We start from the raw sequence: 12,222 nt of genomic DNA, 5'->3' as shown, positions 1-12,222 counted from the left end.
ACCTCTCCCTGGCTGCCCTTGTGCACACAGCTAGAAACCTGTATGAACAGCTCCTTTTAATAGCTGCAGCTTAAGAGCAGCCATAGCCTCACTAGACCCACTGTGATCAAAGCAAATGGAAACACAGAAGTAGGAATCTCGGGGTGCCCATCTGGTACGGGCGAGTGTGTGCAGAAATAAATGTGTGGAGAGGGGAGAGGACTAGGGGTATGCTGATAATATGCATGTGGGTGAGGGATGTCAGTGGATGAGTATGTGTATGGCTGAGCATGGATGAGTATATGTTTGTTGCAGATGTGCTGTCATCAGGATGAGTGTGCGTGGCTATGTGTGCGCACGGGCTTTGGTGTGAGGGTATGTGTTGATGGGTCTATGTGAGGGGTCAATGGGTGAGTGTGCCTGAAGGGGTGCTTCAGAGAGTGGCTGTCTGGGCAAGCCTGGAGAAATGGACGAGGGTTATGAGTGTGTGTGGATAGTCTGGGGTGTGTATGGGGTGGGACACTGAGAAGGTGCATGCTGCCGAGAGAGGAAGTGGTGGTGTGTGTGGGGGGTAGATTTGGGGTGCAAGACTGTACAAGGGTACTTCCTGTAGGAAAATGCTATAGGGAAATAAAGTGTAACCCTGTTTGCTGCTGAACAGAACTGCTGACACTGTCCTGGCCAATGCATGAGGTAGCCTGTACCTCAGCCTGCACATGGAGCACAAATTGCTACTTGCACCTGGCTGTACATCCTATAGAAACGAAGCAGTTAAGCAAACTGGGAGGAAGAAGAAGAGAAGGGGGGGGGGGGAGGGTCAAGACTCCAAAATGTGCAAATTCTGAAAGCAATCCAGAGCCTTAGGACTAAATTGCTATTTGCAGAGCAATACCCAGAATGCTTTGCACTGCAACTTTGCTCTTAAATGCTGTAAATTTAGAGGTCACCCTAACCTAATTAAGTCTCTGTTGCTGGCTGAGACAACAGCTGCACAACACGTGTGAGCCCAGGGAGGGTGGAAACTAGCAAATGTGTGCCCTGTGATTGCTGTTACAGCCATGGCAGAGCAGATTATGGGGGCCTCTTGCTGGTACAGCTGGGCCATCAAGGCAAACCAGCGTGGCGTTTTGAAATCATCTGCACAATATTTATCCATCCACGGTGACACTGGCTTTTAACCCCCAGTGCCAAATATAAGTATAGGCATTGCCTGTCCTACCTATCAGCTGGAAAAGGGAATGTATGTGTGATGGAGAGCTTGAAATACAGATAGGGGATTGTTCAATTCTGTCCCTTCAGGAGATGACCTTCAGCATGAGCATAGTCACCATTGCATTTTTCACATAAGACACTCAACGCCAGGATATCACCAGGTGGCCCTTCCCCTGGCAGTGTTCTCAAAAGATTGTTTTTCTATTCCTTGTCTGGGTTTTAGGACAACTGAGATAGAGAGTTCCAGGTTTGACATGCCAGGAGAACTTTGGGAAAGTTCAGTCAGTACTGAGTAGGCCTTTGGCACAAATAGGGCCTTTTCCACACTTACCAAAAAGGCACTACAATAAAACACAGTTTGCAATGCTTTGAGCTTGCAGTGCATGGACAAAAGCCTTGTGTCCACAACACAACAGCCATCCGAAGGGTTTTACAAGGCCTGGTTGCACTGGTTGGTTGCAACACCTAGGGTGAGGTCTGGAATTAAGGGCTGAATGAAATGGTGCAGCCTACAATGGTTTCTTCCCAGTACGAGCAAGAAGCTACAAATGCTGCAGTGGCACCAATTCAGCCTTCCCTTTTAATTTTATCCCCAAATGCAGTGCCTGGTGTTCAGAAACTGCCCAGGAGACCCTCTTAATGAAATTATTAAGCATTATGAGATAGGTGCTTGAGTCCCAGAATGCAACAGTACAACCCTGGCCATAAGAGTCTCTCTATGAGGTTGTGCCAAAACTGTTCTGTCAGAAACAGAAGGGGGATACACTGAACAGTTCTGAAGGCAAAGATGGGAACTGACCACGTCAGTTCCATCAACATCACTACAGCCATTTCTGCCTCCTCATTTGTAGCTACCTCGTGAGTCATTCTGGGGCTGGGCAAAAGCATGGCACATCCACTTTGTGGCAGCTCCTGGAAATGCTTTCACTGCAGAATTTTGCTTTGTGTTTTGACTCAAACCGAGGCTTGATCAAAACTGCTGACTTCCTTCCAGTTTCATGATGAAAACATGCAAACCTGAATTTCAGAACATTTTGCTGCAAAATCATAAATCTTTGAAACTGCAGCTGGGTTTGCTCAGAAGGATCAGAAACCTCAGCAAACCTGTTCTTAGCATCAAACTCGTAGCAAAATCTGAAAGCAGACACATGCTGGGTCCAAATAAAATGCCTGGATCTCGACACCTGCAAACTCTGAGAAGGTTCAAATTCAGATCCAAACTTTGTTAATGACCCCCGCCTACTTTCCACAATGGGCTTAACCAAAAATGCAGGTCTACACGCAATCCTGTGCATTGGAGAAGTTCTTGGTTTGGATCCAAACTTTCCAGATTGGGTTCATCTTCAGATGGTTGATTTCAGTCTTCTTCTTCACCATCATCTTTATTAATTTTTATTACGGTAGCGCTTGGGACCAAGACTCCTTTGTGCAAGGTGCTGTACAAACACAGAACAAAAAGGCAGTTCCTATCCCAAAGACTTTACAGTCTAACCTTTCTCCCAGCTCCAATTCATTCAGGCTTCCTGGAAATATAGGGCATGCCTCATCTCTCCCTCCCCAGCTACTGCCCAAACCTAACATGCCCCACAAGTGAAAAAGAGAACATCTAAAAAGGGAATCTCTCCAGTTATTTCTTCTACAGAGGGGGAGGAGAATAATGATCTTGTTCTTGAAGAAAATCAAAGGCTGCCGACGCCTGCATGAAACGTCAGCTCTTTTAATTGTATTTATTTAATTTATTTAGTTAGTTTTGTGGTTGCTTTAATCCTTGTAGCTTAAAGGCAAAATGTGAGCACAACGTGCAGGAAAACGAAGAGCATGTGACACTATCAAAGGAGGAAACCAAACCTGGGAAGGGGCGTGTGTGTGTAGGGAACCTTGTTAGGAGGCAGATTAAGGCTCTCCAGCTGATAGACAAAGCCTTTATGAAGAGAGCGTAAAGGCCATCTCATCCTTTTAATTTCTTCCCTATTATTGTTTTAATCCTGGCCTCTCCTTTGTCATCTCCCGCCTCTTGTGGTCCCCACTTCCCAAGGGGTACCACTAAGAATGCTTAAATGGATTGCTTGACTGTGTTTGCTGTGGCACCGAGGACTGAAATCTCCATAACAAGGCACTGTCCTGCTAGCGCGGCACTGCAGCACAGCTGATCTGAATTTTAGCAGCCATAATGGCACCTTGTAGCTGCGAGTCAAATTCCCTCTATTTGGATAGACTAACAGGCACTTTGTGCTGGACGTGGTCTGACACTGTTTGATCCCTATTTTCCGGGGGTCTGATCCACGCATGGAAACCATATCAAAGTTCATGGGAATTGTGTGCTCAGGCAGCTTGCTGCAGGGTTGGGGGCTTGACAGCAGTGGGTAGAGGCTGCCATCTAGGGAGGGTGGAGGAGAATCCAGCCAGCACCACTGCTTATCCAAGGTGAGAAGTAGAAAGAGCAGAAACACAAAGCAGCACATTCTTCTCTTCTTGTTACAGTTTGACAGTCCAAGGAAATGACCCCAATGGAGACACTTCTGTCTGCAGCTCCTTATTATGAGGATCAGTACATGACGGACTTGGATCTCTCCCTCTCTCTCTCAGCTAATTTTCTGTGATCTTTCTATCTAGTGCATCTAAATGTCAACGCTTCCTCCTTCAAAGCATCAGGGGGTTGGTGGAACAGGGGAGTTTTACATTGATCCAATTTATGTCAGCATTCTCCCTCCTCCCTCTGAGTGTTCTTGCCTGGCAGAGAGGCCACACAGCATCTGCTCACGTATCAAAACACCGATGTGCGTGTACACCCTGTCTCTACAGTGCCACAACAGGGACTTCAAGTTCCATCCTGGCCCATGCAGTGATATCATGCTGTTCTTCCAAGCAGAGGTTGCATGGATTCACCCCACCTTCCCCTTCCCAGAAATGGACACTCAAAAGAACAGGGCAGAGAGAGAAATTTGGGCCCTATCTATCTAGGTATTTACCTGGCCTTCATCACCACAGCACCTGAGCACCTGATAATTGTACTTCCATAGCACCCCTGTGAGACAAGGGGGTATTAGCCCCATTTTACAGAGAGAAATGAGGCTCCGGGTAGACTATGTGACTTGCCCAAGGTCACACAGGAAGTCTGCGGCAGAGCCAAGAACTGATTCCAGCAGTCTTTGTCCTATCTGCTAGACCACTCTTTCCTGTGGGTTCCTACTCTCAGGGAAGACTTGTGGGCTGAGTTCCATCCAGTGCTCTCAGCTGGCATCATGCAAATCACCAGGTATCCTCTCCCACCAGGTATCTTGCACCCCACCACGCAAGAACTGTTGCACTAGCAGCACTTCCTCACTACTAACGGGATCATGCAGGAACCATTTTTTAATCATCATCAGTGCACAATGGTCCTGTTCACCTGCCAAAATGCCACTCCTGTGCCGGAAGTCACAATGCACAATTCTGCTTCTGCCGAGAGAAATGCCAAAGCTGTTCCCAGGATGTGCATCACACATCTCTAGGAGTAATGTGCACTTTTTTGTGCCATTGTTGTGTATGAGTGCTGTGCACCCTTTGGGTGATGAAGGGGTTAAAACCAAATTTTTATTCAAAGTGTATCTCAGCTACTCTACCAGTGATCAGAGAAGCCTGGGAAATCAACAAGATGCCCTAGGATCAGTGCTCTAATTGCCTTGTGCCAGCCCAGGAAAAGTGGGCGCATCACTAAGTAGATAATACTTAGTCCTGCCATGAGTGCAGGGGACTGCACTAGATGACCTCTTGAGGTCCCTTCCAGTCCTATGATTCTATGATTCTATCACTAGTCACATGCTGGTTGTCAGTAAGTGTGCCACTAGGGGGCAGATTCTGCAATCTTTAAAATTAGTAGAACTTACTCCTGTTCCATGGGCAAAGGGGATGCCAAATGGTCCCTTATTTTCAGGAAGTGCCTGACCGGATCAATCCCAAGGTCCATCTAGTTCAGTATCCTCTGACAGTGGCCAGCACCAGGTGCTTCAGAGGAAGGTGTAAGAACGTCACTGCTGACATATGTGGGATAATCTGCCTCCCACATTGGGTTTCCACCTGATCTCTAGTAGCTATGGATCAGCTTAAGCCCCAGATGTTCTGAGGCCTCAGTGGCTGCCAACATACCAAACAAAAATCTAATAGACGACCGAACTGTGCAAGTGCTGGGCTTCTCCTCCCCATGGCACATATGGACAGTGCTAAACTGTATCCTCACCTGAAATGGAAGATATCCATATTTACTCCATAGATGGAATGGGAAAGAATCACCAAATTGCGACTGTGGCATGCTGCAAACTGTCGGACACATCATGGACAATTGCCCAATCCATGCTCATCCTGGATATGTTGCAGCCATTCACATGGCATCCCCTTCTGCTCTGGACTGGATAAGAGACTTTAAGATCCAACTGTAGTCAAATCGTTGCTTTCACTGTTCCACTATTGCCATACGAAAGAAGAAGCTTAAGAACCTGAAGCACAAGATTTAATACCCCTGTGACCCTAACAAAATCCCAATGCAAGAGGGCAAGGGACTCACTGGTATCTGATAGTGAGGTTCAGCTGGCCTGACCAGTTCAGTGTACCTACCTTGCTAATGTCATAATCTGTATCTAAAAAGTGGCATGTAAGATGCCAATAGAAAGCTAGTAACATGATGACTATTAATATTAATTAATAGTGTATGTACGGAGAACTAATGCAAAATTAAAAACATATTGGAAGTTATGTTCTTAAAGTGGGTTTGCAGGCAGGGCTGAAGATACCCCCACCCTAGACAAAGGAATTTCAAAGGTACATTAAGAGACAATGGGAATGCACTGTACCAAAAATGTAAACAGGCTAATCAAGACAACAAGGGGAGGAGATAAACACTCAGCATCACAGCCAGGGGAGGAGATTGCAGGAACAGATCAATTTGCATTTTAGCAAACACCAGCAGGGGAAGAAACCAGCATGGAACTTCCCTCCCCATGAGACTCCATGTTTCCTTCCTCACAGCTTGAATGAACTGTACTAGGGGTGGTGGGGGTAATCTTTAGAAGCATCCATTTCAAAGTTTCACTGGACTATAAAAGAGAGGGGGCAGAGAACCCCAAGTGATCTTTTACCTAATATGACAAAGAAACCGAGCACTTTGTCTTTGTGGGAGATCCCGACCAATGGGGTGGCCAGCTATCTTGCTGGAAGGTAGTCTGATAAGAATCTGACCTTGAACCAAGACTGTAGTTTTGTTAAGTCTTAGTCTCTAGAAAATTTTTTTTACTCTGATTTGCTTGTAACCATTTCCAACTCTATCCTTCATACCTGGACTCACTTAAAACCCATCTCCTTTTGTTAATTAACTTACTTTACTTTTAATCTACATCCCAGTGCTGTGTGTGCATTGAAGTGATTGTTAACTCCAGTTGACGTGATAAGTTGTGCATTATGTCTCTTAGGAGGAGCAAACAAGCCTTGTTATTCCTCTGAATGGTCCAGGAAAGGGCTGGACATTCCAGAGGATGTGGTTTTGGAAAAAATCAGGACTGGGGGAGTGTTGGGGTCATCTTTCCAGGTGTAACCAAAGTTGGTGGATACCAGAGTGTGATTGGGGTGTAACAAGCAGGAACTAGAGTGAGACTGTGAAACAAAAGCAGGAAAGAGTCAGTGGAGCTCTCCTGCAGTGCAGCGAGCAGTGAAGAGGTTTAGGCACTCAGGGTTACAGGGCAGGGTAAGCAACCGCTGACTGCTCTGGATTGTACCCCAGAATGTGACAATCCTATTCAATATTTCTGCTATCATTAATTATGATAAGTGGGGATATTCTTGAATCCATGAATGGAAACATAGGCAGGCAGGCAACTGACAGAGAAAACAGCAGTGATCCTGGGACGTTCAGGGACATTTTACCTCAAAGTAATGTATGAACTGGGGTCCCAGGGTATTCTTGCAGGGAACATTAGGGAGAAAATCCATGGCTTTCAGTGCATTACAATGGCAAATCGTAAATAAATAATAATAAAGAAAGCCTGCTGTTCAGAAATATTTCTAAGAGCCAGAGGGAAAAGTCAGTCCTGGCTGGCATGGATTCGTAGTAGCCATAAAGGGGGATGAACTCCATCAGAAGTAAGGCAATCGCTCCTTGCCCTATGTGTTCGGAGCCTGGAGATCTGCAGAGGCAGGGAGGTATACCACAAAACTCAGGAGATATCATTCTATTCCTGCCTCTGACAACAACTCACTGTGTGACCTTGGGCGAGTCACTTTTGATCTCTCGCTTTCCCTATGTGTAGAATGATGATAGTAGAATCTCTTGTAATACAGACGAGAAAGGCCTCAGGTGTAATGAATGGAAATGGGTATTCTTTATTGAGGTTACTGGCCACTGATCATCATGTGTTTTCTCTTCTCGGCTTCGTGGCTCCCTGACTGACTAACGCAGCCAGTGTTGCCCAGTATCTACACACAAGGTCTCTCACCCCTAGTCTAGACTAAATAGTCTTGGAAGAGAGTGCTGACTGCACTACAGGGTAATAAAACTGATCTACCTCAGAGGGGTGTAGTGAGGCTTAAATTATTAATGCTTGCAAAGTGCTCTGAGATTGTTGGATGAAAGAAGCCAGAGAAGGGATGAGTGTGATTATTATTCAGAGGTCCTGTTTGCCCTTATTGCCCTGACCTGAAGGAACTGGAAGGAAGGGATGTCAAAGAGACCTGCATACAAACGCGAGACAGTGGGCGTGAGCTTGCTCAGACTAAGGTGACAGAAAGGGCAATTGGAAGCAGAATGGAGGGAAAGACTCCTCTCCCCCAGAGAGTAGGGACACGGTGCAGAGTCCATCAAACGAATGTGCAAATGCATGCCAAGGGGAGCTGGGTACCAGACCTGGATCATAGGGTCAGTCCAAGGCACATTAATGATGCCATTTCATTCCAAGCATTTTCTATTCTTACAACTCCAATTAAAAAAAAATGTGAAACTCAGCAACTGTCAAGCATTAGACTGGAACAATTAAACGTGATACTTAATTAAACATCTCCACTCTCAAGGAATGTGAGATTTACCTTCTTTCTCCCTTCTATTAGAGGCAGCCCAGAGATAAAACCTTCAAGTTATGAGTAATTATGCCCCGCTGAGAAAAGTGATGGAGTGATACGCTCTGAAGAACTTGCCGGGCTCTGGAAAATGTGGAGTCAACACTTAGGGTTTTTTTATTATTATTATTATTATTATTATTTTCCCCGCCACTAACACTTTTCCCAGCTTGTTCCCAGAGGGAGATAAACAAACAGTGTGTACCTGCATTTTAATGGAATAAACAGAGCTAGTCTAATTCACCTTCTTGTTGGGCTGGCTTGGAATTCTTCACACTAGAGGGAATGCGAAAGGGGCTGGGTGTGTGGAGTGCTGTTAGCTGTGTGTGTTACCTCAGTGATTAGGCCAGTAACCTAGGCCTTGGGAGACCTGTAGTCAAATCCCTGCTCTGTTACAGACTTCCTGTGTCACCTTGGGCAAGTCACTTAGCTTCCCTGTGTCTCAGTTTCCCTTCTGTAAAATGGGGATAATGGCATAACAACCTGACAGGGTTGTTGTGAGGATACACACATTACAGATTGTGAGGTGCTCTGAGAGTACAATGATGGGGACCACAGAAGTACCTGAAATAGATTAGTGGCAGGGTCCCAATCAAGAGAACATTTTCCATATGGTCTCACTGGATCATGCTGGGATCAAAGACTGGGGAAAAAAATCAGATGCGACATAAGCGGATGCACATGAATATGGCCCTGGGTTTCCATGAACACACTGGGAATTAGAGACGGTTTTGAGTACAGTCACACTGGACTGGGCAGGAGCTCGGTTTGTTTACCTTAACCAAAAGAAGGCTGAGGGGGGATATGATTGCTCTCTTTAAATATATCAGAGGGATAAATACCAGGGAGGGAGAGGAATTATTTCAGCTCAGTACTAATGTGGACACGAGAACGAATGGATATAAACTGGCCGTCGGGAAGTTTAGGCTTGAAATTAGACGAAGGTTTCTAACCATCAGAGGGGTGAAGTTTTGGAACAGCCTTCCGAGGGAAACGGTGGGGGCGAAAGACCTCTCTGGCTTTAAGATTAAGCTTGATAAGTTTATGGAGGGGATGGTTTGATGGGATAAAGTGATTTTAGTCAATAGGTCAATAACGTGCCATCGCTGGTAATTAGTAACAATGGTCAATGATGGGATATTAAAAGTTACTACAGAGAACTTTTCCAGAAGGTCTGGCTAGAGAATCTTGCCCGCATGCTCGGGGTTCAGCTGATCGCCATATTTGGGGTCGGGAAGGAATTTTCCTCCAGTGTAGATTGGCAGAGGCCCTGGAAGTTTTTCGCCTTCCTCCGCAGCATGGGGTAGGGGTCACTTGCTAGAGGATTCTCAGCGACTTGAAGTCTTTAAATCATGATTTGGGGACTTCAACAGCTGAGTCAAGGGAGAGAATTCTTCCAGGAGTGGGTGGGTCAGCTTTTGTGGCCCGCATCATGCGGGAGGTCAGACTAGATGATCATAATGGTCCCTTCTGACCTTAGAGTCTATGGGTCTATGAGTCTAATTAGCGGTGGGAACCTAATTCTCCACTGCCTTGCAATTTGTGTCATTATTTACACCTGTCAAGGCTGGGGTGAGCACCGGTACAAAAAGGTACCCAATCAAAACTGACCGTTCTTTTACATCGATGTGGAGACTACATCGAGGAGGGGATTTACACCTACTTTGCACAGATGACACAAGATGTAAGAGAGATGAATCAGCTACAGTGGACTGTACTGACACTGGAGACTGGATCTGCAATACAATCCGGACTAATTGCTGGATTACACTTGAAATCGAAATCTGCTTCCATGATGTCCTCACTGGTGTGCACAGAAATCTAAATTTTGAAAGCCCCCGCCCCCATCCCAGCAGAGGGTCCCCTCTTGTTTTAAGAACAAAAAGGAGTCTGGTGGCACCTTAAAGACTAACAGATTTATTTGGGCATAAGCTTTTGTGGGTAAAAAACCCATTTCTCTAGATGCATGGAGTGAAAATTACAGATGCAGGCATTATATTGTACATGAAGAGAAGGGAGTTACCTCACAAGTGGCGAATCAGTGTTGACAGGGCCAATTCAATCAGGGTGGATGTAGTCCACTCCCAATAATTGATGAGGAGGTGTCAATTCCAGGAGAGGCAAAGATGCTTTTGTAATGAGCTAGCCACTCCCAGTCCCTATTGAAGCCCAAATTAATGGTGTTAAATTTGCAAATGAATTTTAATTCTGCAGTTTCTTTTTGATGTCTGTTTCTGAAGTTTTTTGTTCAAGTATAGCTACTTTTAAATCTGTTATAGAATGTCCAGGAAGATTGAAGTGTTCTTCTACTGGCTTTTGTATGTTACCATTCCTGATGTCCGATTTGTGTCCATTTATTCTTTTAGGTAGGGCTGCCCAGTTTGGCCAATGTACATGGCAGAGGGGCATTGCTGGCACATGCTGGAATATATAACATTAGTAGACGTGCAGGTGAATGAGCCCCTGATGGTGTGGCTGATGTGGTTGGTCCTCTGATGGTGTCGCTAGAGTAGATATGGGGACAGAGATTGCTACAGGAATTGGTTCCTGGATTAGTGTTTCTGTGGTGTGGTGTGTAGTTGCTGGTGAGTATTTGCTTCAGGTTGGGGGACTGTTTGTAAGTGAGGACTGGCCTGCCTCCCAAGGTCTGTGAGAGTGAGGGATCGTTTTCCAGGCTAGGTTGTAGAGCATTGATAATGTGCTGGAGAGGTTTTAGCTGGGGGCTGTATGTGATGGCCAGTGGTGTTCTGTTATTTTCCTTGTTGGGTCTGTCCCGTAGTAGGTGATTTCTGGGTACCCGTCTCGCTCTGTCAATCTGTTTCCTCACTTCCCCAGGTGGGTATTGTAGTTTTAAGAATGCTTGATAAAGATCTTGTAGGTGTTTGTCTCAGTCTGTGGGACTGGAGCAAATTCAGTTGTATCTTAGGGCTTGGCTGTAGACAATGGATCGCGTGATGTGGCATGTAGGTAAGTATAGTGGTCAGTAGGTTTCTGGTATAGGGTGGTATTTATGTGACCATCACTTATTTGCACTGTAGTGTCCAGGAAGTGGATTTCTTGTGTGGACTGGTCCAGGCTGAGGTTGATGGTGGGGTGGAAATTGTGGAAATCCAGGTGGAATTCTTCAAGGGCCTCCTTTCCGTATGGACCCAGGGGAATTTAAAGTTGAATCTTTTATTCCATTTCACTGCTGTAAATCTGGAGTATTTCCACTGTAAATCTGGAGTTACTAAAAATGGACTCTGGTGTAACTGAATGCAGAGGCTGGCCCTTAATGCTTGTACTGTAAGTGCTAAGCATTTGTATTCAACTTCTCCAGATTCAGCACATGGGCTTGGTGCAAGCGGGGGCGGGGAGGGAAGAAATCCTGCCCCTCTCCCAGGCTGCAGAGAGGCATAAGAATTGCTCTCTGCTCTGTGAAGGTCAGAGGAGCCATTGGTCCTGCCCTTGCTCATTTCAGTGACCTCACAGAGACTCAATAATAACAATACCCACCTTTGCCCTACTTCCCAACCAGGGAGCCTTTTATGGAGCTAGATGGATTCTTCAGCGCACATGGCATGTGGCCCCTTTGTGCTGGCCCCCAAACACCCCTTCCCGGCACCTCCATGGCTGCAGAAGCTTCAGATTGCATCCCACAGCAATCTGAAACACAACAGAGCTAGCCCATCCACCTAGTTATCGTAGGATTGCTCCCTCTGCCATATTGTCCGGTCCAGTTGTCATGCAATGAGGCTCCCGCCACTTCCCCTTGGAGACCACTCCACAGTTGTGACTCCATTGGATCTTGCCATCAGGACATTTTTCCATTTTCCCTTAATGACATCCCATGCCTCCTAATTATACTGCCTTGTACCATCTTCAACAATTCCTTGCCCTTCATGGTGTTTACCCTTCAAATGCTTGCAGTCCCTGGTGGGGAGCATGGTACCTGGGGAAGATCTGGCAAGCATA

General features: G+C 46.0%; 1 protein-coding gene across 6 annotated transcripts in view; it reads right to left on the bottom strand.

Annotated features, from left to right (window-relative positions):
* The window catches only part of LSAMP (limbic system associated membrane protein), a 1,358,048-nt gene that overhangs the window by 298,190 nt on the left and 1,047,636 nt on the right, over positions 1-12,222 (bottom strand). The window lies entirely within an intron of this gene.

This window comes from Chrysemys picta, chromosome 1, assembly GCF_011386835.1.
Source record: "Chrysemys picta bellii isolate R12L10 chromosome 1, ASM1138683v2, whole genome shotgun sequence".
Taxonomy (NCBI): Eukaryota; Metazoa; Chordata; order Testudines; family Emydidae; genus Chrysemys; species Chrysemys picta.
The sequence above is the reverse complement of the archived record's forward strand: the minus strand, read 5'-3'. Positions and strand labels throughout refer to the sequence as shown.